The sequence below is a fragment of the Ambystoma mexicanum genome, chromosome 6p (genome assembly GCF_040938575.1).
Source record: "Ambystoma mexicanum isolate Mex_15411 chromosome 6p, UKY_AmexF1_1, whole genome shotgun sequence".
Classification (NCBI taxonomy): domain Eukaryota; kingdom Metazoa; phylum Chordata; class Amphibia; order Caudata; family Ambystomatidae; genus Ambystoma; species Ambystoma mexicanum.
In genome coordinates, this window is record NC_090935.1 from 1,056,940,687 (window position 1) to 1,056,947,264 (window position 6,578).

At 44.3% G+C, this 6,578-nt stretch overlaps 1 non-coding gene across 1 annotated transcript; it reads left to right on the forward strand.

The window, feature by feature from the left end:
* The first annotated feature begins 5,007 nt into the window (after positions 1-5,007).
* On the forward strand, positions 5,008-5,169 carry LOC138512728 (U1 spliceosomal RNA). The gene has a single exon (XR_011281508.1). It is a non-coding gene; the product is annotated as a U1 spliceosomal RNA (small nuclear RNA).
* The last annotated feature ends 1,409 nt before the right edge of the window (positions 5,170-6,578 follow it).

A 6,578-nucleotide genomic window follows, 5' to 3' on the forward strand; every position in this document is an offset into this window, starting at 1 on the left:
AAAGTAGTTTGTGTAAAACAGGGTGATTCGGTCATATTTCTGCACCCGTAATAAAAGATGCTCCAGCGTGGCAGACTGCTTTTAGAGAAGCCAAGTGAGCAGCTGCGAACCCTGTCAAGAGGGTATTTCCTACAGTACTGTGTAAGATGACAGGGGTCTGAACTATCGTCTGAAAGTGCTGTGGTGGGAGGAAGGGTTGGATTTTGCAAAGGTTGTCAATTCGCAGCCAGGCCGTATCGGCCTTCTTGGCTATGTGTTACTGGAAGGACAGGATGTGCTGTCAGTTGTGAAGCCTAAGGATTTTGCTGAATCCAAGAGTTGTTGATCAAATCCTTCCAGGTGCATGTCATTAAGTAACTGTTGTACAAGTTGTTTTTAGCGGGGGACCGATGAGGACTTACATGCAAACAGGTCCCTTCCATGCAATGTGTGTCCTTTGCACTTTGAAATGCAAAAGGCAGGTGTAAAATGCTGGTGAAATCCCTTTTACGCCTTCCTTTTGCACTCTGCACTGCAAACCGATTAAACTCTGCCTGCCATTTACACATGGCAGGCAGCATTTACTTTGGATTTCTATATAATTCGCCTGCTTTTTTGCTGGTGTGAAAAGCAGATGGATTCCATAGGAAGCCACAGCATTTACACCAGCATGACAGCATGAAAATGTCATCTTGGTATAATTGCTGTCTGTTTTGTATGGTGGAGAGAATGGGGGTTGCAGCAACGAATCCCTGCCATGCAAATGAATGGAAATATGGCACAGAGTAAAACTCATGCATACAATTTTAATACATTGGGACTCATGTTGAAGGAGCTATAACAGAAAACCAATATGTAAAATTCTTGCGTAAGACTTTTACACATTAGATTTACGTCACAGCCTATTTTCATTCACTTGTATGGCAGAGAGGATGCACGGATTGTAAGTCATGACCCTGAGTCACACTTCCTCTCTGCCATACAAATACTCCCACCTTTTTTGCCAGCATGTATTTTCATGCTCGCGCAAATGCTGGAAATTCCTATGGAAACTGCCTGCTTTTTACACCAGCAGCAACAAGCATGCGGATTCCATAGTAAACCATTGTAAACACTGTCTGGCAAAAATGACAACTGGGGTTTAATCATTTTGCATAGTAGAGTACAAGAGGGTGGCGTACAAAGCGCATATGCCACCTTTTTACGCTCCACTTTTGCACTCCGACATGCAAGAGTTACAAATTATGCAGAGGGTCCTGCTTTGGTAAAAGTGTAACCATAATAATAAGCGTAATTTACGTAGAACGCAAAAACGAGTTCCAAACATTTTAAGCACATTTCTCTCTACTCCATAATGAAAATAATCCCCAATTGGTTCCTATTTTATCAGCCTATTTGTAGCTTGTGAAAAAGCAAGAGGATTCCTTAGGAATTCAATGCATTTGCACCACCATGAAAAAATCATGCAGGAGTAAAAGCATGGAGATTTGGATGGCAAAGTGGACGGGTGTGTGGTAACAGCAATTCCTCTCTGTGTCCCAGGTCCACCATTCAAATTAAAGAAAATATGTACAATAAAAACAACCCTGAAAGTTTTACTTGTGCCTTTTATTCATTCCTTTTCGTGTACTTCATCACACAAATGACCTGTTTTAATCAGATACTTTTTTGAAGGCAGCACTTTTATGACAATTTCTACAGATCTAATGATCTGGCACTACCTATGAACAGGACCAAAGCCCATTCCAAACTACTTGAATTCAATCACGCCTTCATTAAGAGTTTAATGGAAGCGGTAAAAACGTGGATTTTTTAATCAAGGTCTGCAGTAGCACCTTGAGCGTTCCAAGTGCCAGACAGACTCAAAGAATATGGCAAAATGCTACTTTACGATCAGCTCAATAAATTAGGGAAATCTGGTGAACAAATAGATTGTAGCTTAAACACTCTTGAATACATTTCTGTTACACGAAAGCTTCATACCTCAATGTAAATCAGCTATGACGTCATCTTACGTGGAAAACAGTGAAAAGAAGGGATGGGTTAGGGCAAGGTTGTCCAACATACGGCCCGCGGGCCACAATGCGGCCTGCCAAGCCATTTTATGTGGCCCGCGAGGCCGTATGTTGGACAACTCTTGAGTTTTTTTTTAAATGTGCCTGTGTGCAAAACTGTAACTTCCTCTGGTGACCCCATGGGGTCAACAGAGGTAGTTACAGTCCTCAGCCACGAAGCATTAATTTATATATTTCGTCAAGAAGATCTTGGGACTTGATGATGGAGGAAGGCGAGTCTAATTTGTATCACGTCATAGTGAGGGTTACCTCGGGAATACTGTTTATTTTCAGTGAGCGCGGGTCCATACAATTGCCCAGTACTCCCACAAACTATGAACAATGGGATTAATATAGTAGCAATTACTTTGCATTTAAATATCCCATTTCAGGCACGTAGGACCCACCATGCAAGAGAGGACGGGCTCCAGCCCAGACATGCCCTTTCCTCTCTTGCATGGTGCTCTGAGGGGCAAAAGGCGAGCCGAGATGAAGGGAGGAGGTGGTGAGGTGAGAAGAAGAGAGTGCTGGCCCGGGCGAAGGATTATGTGGACAGGTGCTGTGCAGGAGTTCCTCTCGGCGTGGGCAGCACAGTGGATTCCTGAACCCCTGATTAGCTGTGGGCCGCTGCTCAGAGGGCCATTGTGCAGAGTTACTTTCAAGGTTTGTCATCTCTGGACATATGTTTAACAGGGCTTGCGGCGACACAGCCTATCTGCCCCAAAAATCGTTCTTTTCAATTGCGAATGTCACCGAAGATGAACCTTTATCAGCTGAGAAACTTAACCTTTGCAGTGCTTTTTTTCCTCGCCTCGAGACAAAGAAGAACAGCAGGAGCTCAGTTACGTTTACCTCTAAGCACAGTGCGGATTGATGAAAATGTCCATGCATTATACCAAGTACATTGGACATTATAGATGTGGCCAGTGGGGTATCAAAGCATGGCGAGTACCACATGTACAGCACAATATGTTACCCTAGTAGTGCCCCAATAACACACTGCAACCTGCAAATAGGCCTCAGTGGACCACCTGCCAAAGTTTCTGGAAGTTGCTTATGATCTTGATCTGTGATCTATGATATGATCTTATATGATAGGTTATTTATAACGCGCTTAATACCCATGCAGCAGTGATCCCAATCATAAAAGTGAAACAGGCAAGCCCAACAGGTATAACTTATTTTCACTCTTTTGGTAGCGCAGTCTGAGGGCAGCCTATACCCTTCAGGAGAGGTGTGAGCTGATACAGTTGCAAAACAAAAAACAATAGTAATATGTTCCCAAAATACCTTAGTTCTTGTCTTTCGGATCTCAGCAGGGCCAGGCCTTTCAGCATCAGACCAGAACCATGGGTGCCTTTGCCCTGGGCTGGGGTCAAGTCGGAGAGCAGCAGCGATGGGCCCCAATGATGCAGTTCTGTTTGGCAGTGGTGCTGATTTGCGGGTAGAAAACGCTGGGAACAGTAGGCCGTGCCAAGTGGATGGCACTGGAAGACTCAGTGACCTCTGGGGCAGGACATCTAACAAAGCCAACATAGGCTTCACCTTTAAGAAAGCGACCATCTTAGAAGTCCAAAAAATTATCACTTTCCTAAAACCTTCTAATTGCGAAGGGGACAGCTGCCCTGCCCAAATAATAAAAGATGCTGCCAGAGACCTCTCCCCCTTTATCACTAAGCTAATCAACCTTTCGTTTGCCAACAATTCTGTCCCCAACAACCTAAAACAATCTTGGGTGCTCCCTCTCCTAAAAAAACAATCCCTAGACCCAGCCATACCAACCAATTATAGACCCATCACCACTGTCCCGTTTCTGTTAAAAATCCTGGACAGAGTCGCCTACATCCAGATTCAGGAGTACCTGGAATCTAACAAACTGCTGGGTATACGTCAACCTGGCTTCAGACCTCAACATGGAAACAATGCTCTACGCGCCGCACTCAACATCCCAAGGCGTGAACACATCTCTACAACCAGGAAAGCATGCAAATGGCTCTGCATACAGCAAAAAATCGACCTAAAAACTATCTGCATCACTTATAAGGCCTTAAATAATCTAGCCCCACCGTACCTCTCCAACAAATTTACTTTAAAATCTTCATCCAGAACCACCAGATCAACCAACTCCTTACGCCTGCTAGTGCCCAGATTCGCCTTAACAATCGCAGGAGGCTCTAGCTTCACTGTGTTAGCCACCCAACTTTGGAACACCTTACCACTCAAAATTAAAACCACTGAGACCTTCCCGATCTTTAGGAAACTGGTTATTGGCTGGCTACTGAACAATGAGTAGCTTTTACCCTCATCTCCAACCACACCTGTATTATATGTAAATTGTCATATTATGTAAATCCTTTGTAAATTTGATGTACCCTGTAAATGTTAATGCATATTTCATGACTGTAACCGTATCCTTATAGCGCCCTTCTACCCATGGGTCCGGAGCGCTCTACAAATAAATTAAACAAACAAACAAGGGAATACTTGCCTTTGGCAATGTGCAGGCTCGGCTGACACAACACGGCATATGTTTACGGCAAAGATGTCAAAGCTTCAGCATTGTCATTGAGCAGAGCTCTGAGATTCAGGGGTGGTGGAGCGTCAAGGTCCAGGATGATTATGATGGTGTCAATGGGGCCAGCGCTGAGCAGCTCCGCTCAGGAGGGCCATGGGCCCGTGTGGGGCTGACAGGCCAGTGGGCAGACTGCAACAGGCCTGCTCAAGCCATCCTGCTATTTATACAAATCTCGGGCCGAGCAGGGCCTGATGGGAGAAAGGAACTGTGCTACAATCTGCTCTTCTGCTGGGCTCTGCCTGTTGGAGCTTCCCCCTACACGCGGGACAGGCAGCTCTGCAGATGCTCAGAGGATCCAGGGGTGTGGGGGGTTGGTGCTGGGTCAAGGCCTGCTTTCTCACCCTCGCTTAGTGGGGCTTCCCAGAACTGACCCAACCCCTGCCCTCTTGCATGCAACTCATACTTAGCTGGCAGGGGAGAATCTGATCTCAAGGGCAGATCTCCCAGGGTGAGGCTTACCCATTGCACATCGGATTTGCTGACCCCTGCTATGTTCCCAAATGCGGAATACATGACTGCATTATTTCTGGTAGTGGGGGACTGCGTTTCCGCTCTCCCCCTGATTTATTGGAGAAAGAAAAGGTAAAGTGTGCACCAGGCTTACTAGGTTGCATACTTTAAGATTGTGCTCACTTTGCGTTTCTTCAATTAGGTTCACCTTTGGGTGATCGCTTTTCCACATTTTATCTGTTGAATTGAATTATGCTTCTTTTATCACTACAGAAGTAATGTGTATTACAGAGATAAGCTGCCATATGTATTGTATTCAATCATGCTTTGTACAGGACAATGCTGGCCTAAATTGGGAACAGCCAGCATAGACATGTTGCTACAGGGGCATATTTTGGGTACAACCAGCATGACAATGTGTTACATCAGTGACAGTGGTGTCTTACACTGTGGACACATTGATCATTAAAATGTGTTGTGTTGTAAAATGTTCTTTTCTGCTGTTGGTGACATGGAATTTTCATGTTCCCCTTTAGATTGTAAACTTATGGCTTTTTGGTCACCTTTTCTGCTGTAAAATGCACCATTTCAACCCCATATTTGAAAAATAATTCTTGGGGGGGAATCCCCCCAAACCCTCCCTAGAACCTTGTAGCTCCCTCGCTATGCTCGGTCGCCCCCACTATTTCAGAAAAATATTGACACATAGACACTGAAAGAAATCACAAGCAACTAACCTTTGATCACTGCTCATGACACCAAAATCTATCTTTGGGACTGCATGGCTATCACTGCCTGTGATGCTATTGTGTCAAAGGTCACACAATATCGCTTTTTAATATATTGCTTTGGGTGAGGTTCTTGACTTTTGGCTCGCCGGCCCCCTGGGTGACAAAAAGTTAATGTTTCGGCCCCACATTCAAAAAGGTTGGACAAGCATGGGTTAGGGGAACATATATAGCTCTTTCGTTGAGTTGTTAGTAACATCATTGACTGCCTCTTATCTGATTAGGCACACCTTAATCTTCCTCTTAAATACGTATAAAACAGATATTAGCAGAATAACAGCAGCGGATTGGCTTCTGCAACAATGCATAATAGAATCATTTCATAGGCCCTCGTTATTGGTTGGCATTCTCTCGTAACCTTGCACAGTCTGTCAGTAGCATGTAAGCAAAATGAAACCCAGGTGCGGGGAACAACATCAGACAACTTCCCACCTGGCCAATTAGCCTACCATTTCTCATCAGTTAGGCCCTAAGCCAAGGCTTCTTCTTTGTAGTTGACCTTGTTGACTGTTCTCTTCTTTGCAACTTTAAAGGGAGTGAAGGTACATTGCTATCTTCATCTTGAGCTAAACGAATAGGCCTTCTTTCCTGATCTTGAGGAGACCACAATTTTGTCCATCCTGACCTTCTATTTAGTGCTATTTTTTCGAATGCCATTATGTCGAAAAAAATGATGGCGAAATATTGTTTTTTCTAATGTGTTTTTTTTTTTATTAGTATGTTTTTTTGGGT